The sequence below is a fragment of the Bemisia tabaci genome, chromosome 8 (genome assembly GCF_918797505.1).
Source record: "Bemisia tabaci chromosome 8, PGI_BMITA_v3".
NCBI classification, from domain to species: Eukaryota; Metazoa; Arthropoda; class Insecta; order Hemiptera; family Aleyrodidae; genus Bemisia; species Bemisia tabaci.
Window position 1 is genome coordinate 21,207,577 of NC_092800.1, and position 14,227 is coordinate 21,221,803.

The 14,227-nt window shown below is 39.0% G+C and overlaps 1 protein-coding gene across 4 annotated transcripts in view; it reads right to left on the reverse strand.

Annotated features, from left to right (window-relative positions):
• Nucleotides 1-14,227, reverse strand: part of LOC109032594 (octopamine receptor beta-2R) — a 291,710-nt gene that overhangs the window by 178,712 nt on the left and 98,771 nt on the right. For 2 of the 4 annotated variants that reach the window (XM_072303841.1, XM_019044809.2), the window contains exon 1: nt 6,476-6,678. The exons of the other annotated variants lie outside the window; for them this stretch is intronic. The gene's annotated coding sequence lies outside the window, so the exon portion shown is untranslated. Of the gene's footprint in view, nt 1-6,475; nt 6,679-14,227 lie in introns of those variants that run through there. 4 annotated transcript variants of the gene reach the window in all.

The window sequence follows — 14,227 nt, forward strand, 5'->3', positions numbered from 1 at the left end:
GACATGCCCTTCCTCTGTCGCTCCGAGATACCTCCCGTCGACGGTGAAAATCAACCGCGTCTCATGGGCTGTTTCAAGGACCGTAAAAACTATGTCATCCATTACGTGGCACTGAAACAGGCTCTTCGACACGGTATCGAGCTGGTTAAAATTAATAGCGCATTCTCTTTCCGACAGAGACCTTTCCTGAAGGAATTTATCGAGAAGAATATAGCGCTTCGTCAACAAGCGAAGTCCAAGTTTCACCAGTCGCTCCTGAAACTGAGTAGCAACGCTTGTTTCGGCAAGCTCCTTGAATCACCTCTAAAGCGAAAAAACATCAAATTGGCCACCGATACTGACCAGATATTGAAGTATGTTGCCCGTCTAGATTTCGAAGACAGAACCGTCTTCAAAGATCAACTCGTAGCAATTCATCTGCGCAAAACAGAGATTGAATTCGATCGTCCGATTCTAGCAGGTTTTGCGGTTCTCGAATTGGCCAAGGTTCATATGTACGCCTTTTATCACGATGTTTTGATGAGAAAATTCGGACCAGAAAGATGCTTAAAGGCGTACGAAGATACTGATGGTCTGATTCTGAAATTAATTACTCATGATTGGGTGTTTGATTTGCGTGAATTCGCTGATGAGTGGTTAGATTTTAGCACTTTGCCTCGGGATCACCCGTGTTGGTCACCGGTAAATTGTAAGCGTATGGGTATGTTCAAGGATGAGACATCCAATGCGACCATAGGGGAATTTGTAGGTCTTAGCTCGAAAATGTACGCATGCCGTTTCTTACCCTTACCTGATGCCGCCGGTAGCGAGTCCGAGGTGGGACAAGTCAAACTTCTATGCAGAGCGAAAGGAATCGACGGTCGCACAATGCAAAGAGATATTAATTTTGATTTATACAAAAACGTCTTATTCGGTAAAACCGATCATTTTGTTACCCAACGACGAATTCAGAGTCGGAAAATGCAGCTGTACTCTTATCAAACGCGAAAAATAGGACTCAGGAATATCGATCGGAAACGATACATTCTCGAAAATGGTATCGATACATTGCCATGGGGTCACGTAGACATTAAACAGCCCATTGTCTGGAGAGATGAGGAAGAGAGTGGCAATGACGGCCTTGAACAATCAGGCACCAATATATTGATGAAAGACTCGCTAAGTGTGAAAAAGGAGAGCAGTTCAGAACATGGTATACGTTACTGCTGTTGCGCCGATGAGAACCCGGTGATACAGAGCAGAGAGCTCGATGCTTTACGAAAAATTCCGAAACCGCGCGAATTTCTCCACGCATCATGGTTGCAGAAGGACATTAAGTATCATCTGGATTCTCTAGAGGAAGCTAAAGGTAAGTATGGGAGATATATCGCTGCTCTCATTAGAATCCAAGGGGAGCAGTTTAAAATACATCTGCCGAAAGACTTTGCACGTGCTTTGAGTCGTGAGAATATTTGCGAAATCAATAGTGGGGCGTATTTTCTAAATTATCTCGGTAGGTTCGGTCGAAATTCGCATCGATATAGACTGAGCGAACGTCTGCGTGTTGTTGATGACGTAGGTAACACCGAGACCTCAATGGTACAGATCTCCGAGAAACAGGGAAACAAGAGGGGGAGAAATGATGATGGTCGCGATAATAGGGAGGAAAAACGTTTCCGGGATTTTTGTGCAAATGAAAACCCAGGTCCCAGCACTTAGTTATTTTATATTGTGTATTTTTTAAATTTTTCCCGTACAAATTCAAAGTTTCAACCAGCCGGGTCTTTGATACCACGCTCTTTATTGTCGGAATCTCATCAAAGATGAAATTTCACATGAAGTTTGGCTCGAGATAACTCTTAAAATCGCTATGCATACCTACATTACTTACAGAATACATGTTTCTTATGCTCCCGTTGTAAACATCTAAATTTTTATCAACTCTAAATTCGCATCCAACTTTCACTGCACACCTGGATCCCTTAAGGAGCAAGTCAGGACTTTTCTTATTGCTACTGGTTTTTTTTTCTTTTAATGAGAGGATTATGTATGGAACAGTAAGTATTGTGATAAGAAAAAGATAAGCCTCTCGTTTTAATTTAATGGTCTCAAGTTCAATGAGTATGATTTAACGTATTTTAATTGTTGAGCGCTGACTAAAACATTCGAGTAATATAGAAGGTATGCGATTGATTGCTTGTGCCCACAATACAACTCAAATTTTCCCCTCATTTAAATGAGTTTACCATCCAGTGGTCTCTTTTTTTCATGGTCGAAATTCCAGCAAATATATTAAAGTATGTAATTTCTCAAGAAAAGCATGCAATCCCTTAGTTTTCCACACACAAATTTTCCCGTGCTAGTCTTAATTTTGTGCTCTAGTTTCCCTCTTTTTTATTTTTATATCAAATATCACGTATGTATTTTCAATCAGCATATTGCATAGCCAAGATATCACCAAAGTTGCTATTTAGACATTACATGTATCATAAAATAAGATATCAGTTTTAAGAATTTAGCCTTCGTAGTTATGTGAATAAAATGTTCTGACTCCGGTTGTAGTCATCACAACTGTTAAACCTGACTTATTTGTTTCATCTCTCATCCCTTAATATTCCCCCAGTCAATGCTGAGGACATGTTTTTCAGAAAAAATTGCATGAATTAAATACTTTATTTCTCCATTTTCTGGGGAGGAAAGAAAAATCAAATTTTTTTTAACTATCAGTTGAGATTGTCACTTTTTCCTCTACAGCTGAGCCGTTTTTTCTCATGCATAATTGAGTATTGATAATGCGAAACTGTAATCATAACTATAATTATCGACTCAAATGGGAGGACAGAAATTAATGCATCAGCCGATTTAGAGATTGCAAACTCCATGATTGACTAAGATTTCATTGCATTTTAGCTAATGATAAAATTTTCACCATTCGAATACGATTGATTCTATTGCCAAATCGCATTATTGATAATAGATTTTATAAATGTAGAGGGGGTGACGTCATATAGTTGGAAGTGAGCAGCATAAGCTATGTTTTGATTAGCTGATTCCAGCAATGATGGCGAGTTCTAACAACGTTGTCAAATTCGAGATGATAATGCATCACTTCATAACATGATTCGAGCGAAAAAAACCATTATTTCTTGATTGATGTGTCAGCTCGATGGGGCAGAATGGGTGACGTCACGTAATGGATGCTTTGAGTAACGTCACAGAAAACGAGGCAGGTGATTGGTCAATTGTATCAACTAAACGTTTCCCCCCTAATGAATAGGCAACCGCAACGATTATATGAGAAAACATTAATCCTCCGTGTATGATTGCTAATAGAGGGGTGACGTCACGATAAAGGAGCTATGATACATGAAAAACCTGAGGAGAGAAGTCTTTTAGGAAAAATTGCTTCAATTCATGCTTAAAAGTAACGTCATTGGTCAACCGTAGGCAAGCCCAGCCTTCCCTTATACGGTGGGTAACGTTATGTAATAACTGTTTAGAGCGATGTCGCATACTACGAGACACGTCATTGGCCCAGCATATTAATTAAAAATGGTTCCTCGGACTGATCGTCAACCCGCAACAAAATAGCATATTTCATACATGATTTGAGTCTTAAGGTTGCTTTTGCATTGAGTTCATCTTTTTCGAGAAGATTGAACTTGTCCACCCACCTATAATATCCCGTTAATAATTCAAATCTTCCCGCCGTTCAAGTAAAGCAACGCTCTGTAGTAAGATTAATTCATTTGCTACGGACATGGAGCCAGAGTTAGTTTCTTCAATGAGAAGGTACACAGTGAGCTAGAGGCAACGCACCCATGTGCGACGAGGTTTGATGCTCCTTGATGGTTATACAGCATGAAGGAGGTTTTTGGTTTCGATAAAAAGTTAACAACTTCGTGTGGGATGAAGCTGCTAGAGTCTGTTTCACAGTTTTAAGCAATAAAAAGTCAATATTTTAAGTTTAATAAAAGATTTTTTTTAAAATTAATTAGTTTTTTTTTTTTATTTTTTTTATTTTTTTTTTTATTTATTATTCTTTATTTTATTATTAATTTTTTTTTTTTAAATTATTTTTATTTTTTTTATATATTAATCTATATTTTATTAATATTTAATTAAAAAGATAATTTTTTAATTATATTATTTATAATTTATTATATTTTTTAATTTTTTATTTTTTTTTAATTTATTTTTTTTAATATTTTTATTATTAATTTATTAATTTAAAGGAAATAAATAATTTAAAGTTTTATAAAAATAATAAAACTTTGTATTATAAAGGGCGTTATTTTATTATAATAATACGTTTATAATTTTAAAAGTGGGTGTAATGGGTAATATTATTAAATGTAAGAATAAATATATAATTTTAAATTATTTAAAGTAACTTTATTTATATAATTAATATAAAATATAAGGGGGAATTTATTTATAAATAAAAATAAATGGTTGTAAATAAAAAATTAATCATAAGCTCTTTCTAATTAGTAAGTTAAAGTGTGTGTTATATAAATGTGAAATGTCATTGCCTCCTAGAGTGACAAATTCGCTCCCTCCTCCCCACTTAAGTATGCGAAAAAGTGATGCTTGAGGAAGGGGGAAAAAATTGTAAAATAATTGATCAGATATGCGCGTCGTCGCTGCCATCTTACCACGATTACGGAGTCATGATCCGCGATACTTGATTACTCTCAAGGTCGAGGAGCAATGACCTTTCCTTTTTAAGACTATTCAACTTTTGCATCGACAAAATTGAACCTGTCCGTCGAGTTGCAATTTCCCGCTGAAGATTCAAATTTTCCCGGTGACCAACGGATGGATAGTTTTGATGTCGCTCATTGCTCCGTAAGTCCAATTAGCTCCCACAACGTTGTCGGATTCGAGATGACAATGTGACATTTCACGTCATGATTCGAGAGGAAAATCATAATTTCTCGGTCAATATGACAGCTGGGTGGGGTGACGTTACGTAATGGATGCTTCGAGTGACGTCACACAAAATGGATAGGCAACGAGTAGCCGGGTAAAGCTGAGTCCTCTCGTGTGGTAAGGGACCTATGTTGCATGAAAAACCCTGTGCAGATAAGTTCTTTGAGGATGAATTTCCTCAATTCATGCTAAGAGTAATGTCATTGATCTTCCGTATTATCTAAAGTCAATGCTTGAACGGGTAGGCAATCTGCAACGAGACCCCTCCCCTCCCGAACATGATCGTGAAGAGAACGGGTGACGTAACGTTATGCTAAAGAAGCTATGCCGCATGGAAAACTCTACGAAGATGGGACCTTTCAGGGAAAATGTCATTTCCACTCGAAGCAACACTGTTTTAATTAGTTTGAAAGTGGGTTCTGATTGGCTAGTTCAAGCAACGTTGTCAGATTCGAGATGACATTGAGACATTTCATAACATGATTCGACCGAAAATCATGTGGCAGCTGGGTAGGGGCTAACGTGACTCGAAAGAAAATCATATTTTCTGTTCAATGTAGCGGCTGGCTAACACCAGAGACGAGGTGCGAGTGATCGATTATCGATATTTCCCCATTAGAAGCTGTGGTAAAGAATCGATTATAAAGGTGATCGATCCTCCTCCATAGGTATAAATGGCAGATCAATCGATATATCTCACAGCATGACACGCTGCTGCTCAACATGATTCGAAAGAAAATCATTTTTTCTCGTTCAATCTGACATCTGGGTGCGGGCTAACATGATTCGAAAGAAAATATTTTTTCTTGGTTAGTGTAGCAACTTGCCCCTCATTAATTCAAATTTTCCCGCTCAACTTTCAACCCTGTTACGTCACAACTGAAAAACATGGTTGACATGTCATACAATAAAACACCCCCAACACCCTGAAATAATTCCGATTTTTCTGCACAATTTTACAACATTGGTGACGTCACAACATGAAACATTGTTGCCAGATTGTATACTATAACACACATATCACATACCCACCATCGCGAAATAATTCGGATTTTTCTGCACAGTCTGGCAGCTGGGTGGAGGCTACTTCCCATATTCTAGCTACTGACTTGCGCACAGTGGCTCGAGTCAATCAGAAAACTCGGACATGACATTTTTTAATTAAAATTGCAAATTTTGAAGTTTAATTCATCAAATTTTAAACATGAAGGGGTGTCTCTAAGAGAAAATTTTGCGAAAAAACCAATGGAATCACTTTTGAAACCTTTGTATGAAGGAGGTTATGAGTTTTTAAAGTTTCCAACTTTCGTCCGGCCTCCCCTATTGACTTGATCCATTGTGCTGCGATGGCGTGTAAACAAAGAATCGCAAGATCGGTACGTGGTAACGGAAATATGTAACGAGGAGTGAAAGGGTGCAAATCCACAGATTTTAGGGCCCTTGAGGCATTACAACTGAATTTGCAATTGTAATTGCCATTCAGGTTGGTTAGGTCAATACGTCAGTCGTAAGTCTAAAACTTAACTGCTTACATTTATATTAAAATTATTATTGCTTGTACCTGAAGACCTCAGCATGTAACTTGCAAAGTTGATGTACGCACTGAGTTGCCACTTGCCTGTTGCTGACACGAAACTGAGAAAAATGTTTAACTAAAAAAAGTCCCAACACAACCGTAAAGTTAGAAACAAAACAAAACACAACACGAACACAAATGAAAACAATGGTAATAGACGGCTGCTACCGGCTAACTAAACAACAGGTTGAAAATCACACTCGCCGATCCTACTTGCAGAGGACACACCTTATCATTTTTAGGTAGGTACTCACGTAGTAATACGTTATCAGGTTCATTGTCATCTTCACTGCGATCAGTGGAATCAGTAAGTACGGTTGCCAGATTATTACGTATTCGGAGTCTCTGCCCCTACTTTATCACTGAAAAAAATAATATGCTTTTTTAGCACCTAGGATGTCAAAAATGTGTATGGTGATCCCAAGATGCTGCCTTTACTGCCCTCGCAGTTAACTTTACATCTTATGAATGCAAATTCAACTGCGTGGGCAATGAAGGTAGCATCTTAGGATCACCAGACACATTTTTGACATCCTAGGTGCTAAAGCAACATACCATTTTTTTTCAGTGTAACTTTCCGGTTCGCTTTTTGCCTGTGTTTTCCCTTAGATTCTTACATGCTTGGGTACGGAGGTAGCTGCCGAGGCAAATACTAAGCTACCTATATAGGTTTTCAAAATCTGCCTAAGTGAACAGCAATGTCTGTTATTTGCCTAGGCAAATGACTATTTGTCGTATGTGGCTATTTGCTTGCGAAATATATATTCAGTTTGAACGAATCGGGGGAAGGGGGAGGGGATACTAACAAGCAATGAGGAAACCTTTTTTGAATGAATGAAAATTCTTGATTCACAAAATGTGTTCCTAGACTTGTATCACTGACTTTTTGTTTCGTTTCCTATATGTATTCCGGCGAATTATGGTTTGCCGAAGTCGACAAAACCATGACGGGGGTGAGAGGGATTCAAAGTTGCTATATTGTAGGGTATATTGCGGATATTTTGCATGGATTTAAACAGGAGAAAGAGTTGATTTTACAGATTATCTGGCAACAATGACAAGGTTGGAAGTAGTGCTCGGTAAGCCGATGTACTCAGAAATCAAATTCTGGGTCTCTACTTATGCAATTATGCATGCGGAAAATGATGTTGGCAAGTACGAACATCAAAATAGATCACTTACAATTACAGTGGATATCGGATATAACGATCTTGAAGGGACCCAGCCATATTCGGTCGTTATAGCCGATAGTCGTTATAACCGATAGTGGAATTTTTACGCACGTATCCTATGTTAAAGAGCTGAAAACAAGGCTGGGCTGTAGGTGGGATTCCAGGGCCCGATGAATTTTGCTGCTGATTCATTATCTCTTCAATAACACCTTTGTTTATTACTTTATCTAATTTTATTTGAATTGAATATTTATTAAATTCATTTATTTTTTTATCTTTTTATTCTAGGACTAATTTTAATTAAAACACTTTGTTTGAATTTGTAAAAACAAGGTATTTTATAATATTGAGATTACATGCACTATACACTACATTATGTTTGCACTACATATGCGCAATACCGAATAAGTATAAAAATTCTAATTTGAATAATAGTCCGTGATTTTTTTTTGCTTCACAATTGTGTTCGCGTACCCTTTTTATAACGCTCTATGGACCGAGCGTAAAGTGTGATAAAGTGGAATCGTTCCATTCTGGGTTCAAAATTAGGAATTTTTGAACAGTTGTGATGGCTTCTAGGGCGTCTGGAAACGAGATCCTCTCCTCGTTCGGCCTCTGTTGCTGTCGCTCAGGTCGTTATAACCGATGACCACATCTGTTGGGACGCAAAAACTCCGTCGCTATGACCGATATGTCGTTATATGCGATGTCGTTATAACCGATACATAAATACATTGAATGAATGGGATTTCAGCCGGGACCGACCAGTTTACGTCGTTATGCCCGATATGTCGTTATAACCGATGTCGTTATATCCGATATCCACTGTATGTGAGAAGTTAGTATCCGGTTATTAAAATATATTTCTGGCTCTTAGGCATACCTGGAACATAAGAAGAAAAAAACTGATTGAAATCCAACTAAATAACATAAGGGTGCTCTCTTAAATTTTTTACCTTAAAATATCATTGGGTTTGTTGGAGTCAAAATTAACAAGGGGAACTTCCCAAGCTGCCGCCTCCGATCGGGCTGAAAAAATTCATACGAACTCTTTGGATGAATTTATTTGACCCGTATTTTTTTGTTTTTTCCAACGCCCCCTAGAAACCCCCCAAAAAAATTCCGGAAAGTCTTGCTTTGAGCGCTCGAGTGTATATATGTAGTATAGCACCTAGACCTTATCAATCGGCGGTGGCTCTGCGGTAGCGCGCTCGCCCGGTGTTACTGCGGTCCCGGGTTCGAATCCCGTTCGCCGCGCCTACTTTTTACGACCGAATTTAATAATCTCACATTCATTTTTATTATTTTATATTCTTCTTTTTTTTTTATTTTAGTGATTGGCGAGATAATCGCGCGCGTGACCCCCCTCCCCCCCTCCCCCCAAAAAAATCTATACTTCAAATTGAAGAAATTATTGATCGTAGATCAATTTGTGTTTGATGATGGTTGTAAATTAATTGATATTTTAAGTTCCACTGTATTAAATGGGATTCGATGTGAAAATGTGTGAGAATATAAAATTCGGTCGTAAAACGTAGGCGCGGCCACCGGGACTCGAACCCGGGACCGCAGTAACACCGGGCGAGCGCGCTACCGCAGAGCCACCGCCGATTGATAAGGACTTGGTGCTATACTACGTATATACACTCGAGCGCTCAAAGCAAGACTTTCCGGAATTTTTTTGGGGGGTTTCTAGGGGGCGTTGGAAAAAACAAAAAAATACGGGTCAAATAAATTCATCCAAAGAGTTCGTATGAATTTTTTCAGCCCGATCGGAGGCGGCAGCTTGGGAAGTTCCCCTTGTAAGTAAATAAATAATCGAAAATTGGAAAATAAACGGAACACTCAAAATTAAAATCAATTCTCGAGAAGCATTGTAATGCACCTACCAACAGACCCTTTCAAATATTCCACTCGATTATTTTTTAATAAAACCTCCCGGTTGAATTGCTCGCTTGACTTTACTGCCGTGCCAAGTAAAAATACCGTATAAGCATTCGAATGTTGTCAAATTCCTCTTTGAAAATATGTATTATTGAAGAAAGATATGAATATTTTTCCTTGAAATTTTCAGACTTTTCAAATCAAATTACGACCGAAACCCCCTGAAAAATCGGAGAAGAAACATTCAAAAATTTTCCTGAAATTCGTGATTTGTCGAGAGAAATTTGGCAACGCATCTTGGCTTATACGGCGTTCTTACTTAACACGGCAGATAAGTCTACAGAGAAATATGGCAGACAGCACCAGTGCCTTGATGCGATCAAAAAAGCAATTATATCATTCCCCGCCCCGCCCTTTCGTTGCGCTCTGGGAAAATCATAAGCGGGCCGGATAATCATGGGGGTTGAGGGTGGATCGAGGGGGCGAAAAGGCGGGGGGAGCAGAGGGGGCACCGAACTACCCCCCCCCCCCCCCATTTTCACGCTCGGCGTTCCAGCTCATATAGAAGAGGTTCCCCAAAGCGTAATCGTCCCCTCCCCTAATTCATCGCTCCTGAACAAATTCCGCGGGAGTTCTGTTGCCAGAGTAAAGTCATGCGTCCATAAGTACCAGATTTTCCTTATAGCTTATTCTACACTTGACCAGAAGTGTGCGCGGTCCTTTCTTAAATCCCCTCATCTTGAGCTAAATCGTGTCTCAGTCTTTTCATTTTTGTTCTGGTTTCCTCATTTGGACCGCGTTAAGCAGAAAGGGACCAAGCCACATCAGCTACTGCCGAATTCAATTGGGCAATTCAATTTTTTTCATGAAAACGGTTTTGCGGATTTTCCTACATATTTCAGTGAATATTCTGCATATTGCGAGGCGAATTCTTTAAAATATTCAAAGAGATCCACAGAAACGTTCGTCGTGGAAAGTTATAAATTGACCAGATAAATTTGGCAATGGTTGATGTGGCTTGGTTCCTTTCTTCTAAACCCGGTTCATTTTGTTGTTGCCCGGACAAAGGAACGAAACATTATTTCAACGTCGCAAAATATCCACGGACAAATTGTATTTTGACTTGGAAGCTCTTGTGCGTTTCAAGTTGAAAATTTCTTTAATTAATCTTCTAATTTTACACAAAAATCTACACAGTTTTCGGATAAAATCGTACTGTCAATTCTTGTAAAAATTGTATTTTTTTCGGTCAATTTTTCAATACTGAAACGGAGTTATGTTCTTTCGTCAAAGGAACGACTATTTGTGACCGCCCTCGGAGGAAGGGGCTTAATGCCCCAAGGGAGATTTTTCAGAAGAGTAATCGTTGTGTTTGGGGTCGAGATACACTTTAAGATTCCGATGGAAAATAATCTCCATTGTATCCCGAGGGAAAAAGTGCGAGATATTAAGTTGTTACATAGTTTCCGGAATATCCAAGACATGAGATAGTAAGGTAAGTAAGGGTTCATCGTTCATTTTATTTTGTTTATTTTTATTTTTACTACAAGCTATCAAACCTCTTACATTTTCATTTCTGGTTACGCTTAGTCCTAGCGTTCTACCGAGCCGATTCTCATAATTGTTGCGTCTGTCACAAGTGATAGTCTCTAAACAAGCTCGCTTTACGTAGATTTGGGAAATTAGGCCCAGGTTTTTACGTATGACGTTGTAAATTTGCGAATTTCGCCATCCAAACAATGTAAATTTTCATTTTTTATCGCAGTTCGTTCCAGCGTTGCACCGAGTCGATTTCCATGATTTTTGCGCCTATCGACAGGTAATAGACCTCAGATGAGCCCGCTCTATTCAGATTTTGAAAATATGACCCAGGTTATTATTAGGGTACCCTGGTAAAAATTGGCAGTAGAATCTGTGTTCCAAAATACCATAGACCTACAGCCGGCTGTAAGATTTCCAATAGCTTCTATAGCCGGCTACACAATTTCTTACAGCCTTTTATAGCCGATGGCGATTAAGCAACAGCCAGGCGATGAAGTGTATGCTAAACGTTACTAATTACGGATGCTAGGACTTAGTGAGTTTTTGGACTACCGCTCTCTTTTTGGGCCGTAGTATCTTGATTTATTTTGCGAGGAAAGCTCCGTACTTTTGAAGGATGCCTGCCATTCCTAATATGTTGGAGCGCCCTCAATTTCGTATGATACTGTGCAATACCTCTGGTGTGAAATAGTTGCTTCAAGCGCCATGGCAGGCGGGCAGCCAGCGCGAAACACGCATTGGCGCCTACAAACCTAACAGGGATACTTCACGCGTTGCGCAATGCGTGAAGTATCCCTGTTAGGTTTGTAGGCGCCAGTGCGTCGCCGCTCCGCTTTGTGTTAGGCTCTAATATTTAATCTGGCGGAGTCAGCGTTTTTCAACTCATGATTTTGAAATGTTTGCACATCCTGTATGGATTATTCTCATTTGAATTGATGAAAAAAAATATGTATTAAAGGAAAATATAATGTGCGTTTTGTAAATATTAAGGTGGTTCCGTATCAAACTTAATGATTTCCAAAGCACACGAATTTCAACACAATTTCTTATAGCCTTTTATAATCGGTGGCGAAAAAGCAACAGCCAGGCGATAAAGTGTAAAGCTCGGCGATAGGAACTAAAGCCCGGCTGCATAATTTTTTATCGCTTCGTATAGCCCGGCCGTATAATTTTCTCCGCATTCTGCAGCCAGCTACATGATTTTCTGTCGCCTTCTGTAGACGGCTATAAGAATTCCAGCAAATAAGTTTAAGTTTAATTATAAGGGGCAATTAGCAAAATTCGGAATTTCCGACATTTTTCGTGGGCGAGAATTTCAAATTTGGGAGAAAATTAAACTAAACAAGAGATGTTGAATCGAAAAGAGCGCAAAGCGGCCTCCAAAGGTTGTTGCGTAGCGGTCAGGAAGCATAGCAACCTAATTTTCTTATATTTTTCAACCGGTTCGACGTGAAACCGGAGCGTTTAACATTTTCGAAGAAGTTGCGCTTTTCAAACTGTGATTTCTCAATTTCTGAGTTCATTTTCGCGTTTTTAATGTGCGCATCGTGTTCTACCCGTTATCTACCTTCAGAAAATGTAATCGCAAGTTGAAAATCGTACATAATTCAGTGGACCATTCATCCTTTAAACATATATGAGGGCTTATCTGTAATAATAGCTGATGTGAAAAATTACCGTTTCGAAACACATTAAAAAAACTGTTTTGACATCGAGAAAATTTTGAGAAAATACTTGAAATGTGATCTTCGAGATCTGCACATAATGCCAGAGCCAAACGTATTAAATTTTTGTGTGAACAAATCAGTTTTTTAAGCGTGTTTCGAAAAGGTAATTTTTCACACCCGTCATTGTTACATATAAGGCCTCATATAGGTTCTTTTCGAAAGGGCCCACGTTATGGATACGACTATAAATCGCTTAACGTTAGCTATTTCACACCACTGTCGACGTCAGAGTGTTAATGTTGGCAGAAGGAAGAAGCTCCAGTTTAGCGATGCGACAGTGAGCGACGCGCCGCGATTGTGAACTCGTTTGGGTCCTTTGAGCGGGATCGCGACGGCGGCCCGTGACAGCCGTCACGCCGTCACGTGCTTCGGAAGAAACCCTGGAGAGGGGGTGCATGAGGAAGAAGGATGAGGGGGGTGAACGAATCAACCGACAGTCATATCTCGGCTCTCGGCAGCTGCGGCTTTAATAACTCCAACATCGTCGCGGCCTCGGTTATTAAGCGCGGGAAATAAATGAAATAAATGAATAATAATGAATTCAAAAGTCAACCTGGAATGAAAATAAAGCCCTAAGCGAGGCCTACGCCCCCTCCTCTTTTACGATTCACAGATACACCCCCGAATCCGAAGTTCATTTGGGGGAAAGGCGGGAAAGGTCGCGGATGGGCGCCAATACTGCCGTGCTAAGGAAGAACGCCGTATGAACACTCGAGAGTTGCCAAATTTCCTTTGATAAAATGTTTATACATGAGGAAAGTTATGAATATTTTTCCTTGAAATTTTCAGGAACTTTAGGTCAAAATACAAAGAATATTCCCTGAAAAATTGGAAGAAAAATATTCATAAGTTTACTAGGAAATTCGTATTTTATCGAAAAAATTTGGCAACGCCTGATGGCTCATGCAGCGTTTTTCCTTCGCACGGCAGAATAGGGGAGAGGGGGTGAAGGGGGTATTGTGTTGGAATACTTCCGCGCTGAAATGACAGATAGCCCTCGCGGCGCGGCGCCTAAAAAACTCGGCCTCGGCCGAAAATTCTTGCATGATTTTCCCTCGAACTGAAAAAGAAAGTGGGGTTTTTCTATTTAGCATCCACGCTCGTGTATTTATTTTCCTTTTTACTTAGATGCACGAAATGAAGGATCCAGAAATACGATGTAGAGGAAAGAAACCAAAGATAGTGAATAAGACAGATAATTCCCTAGTAGCAGAGTTATATAAAAAATTTGTTTTTAAAAGTATAAACCGTAAATAACCACAAGCTAAAGAAAATTCATTGTTTATGTAATGGATGTAAAGTTTTTTAGTTAAAAGTTTACATTATGAATAAGCTTTTTATGTAACCCTTAGTATAAAAGTTATATAACCAAATTCAAACAGTGTATAAAATGAATTTGCATTATTCTTCCT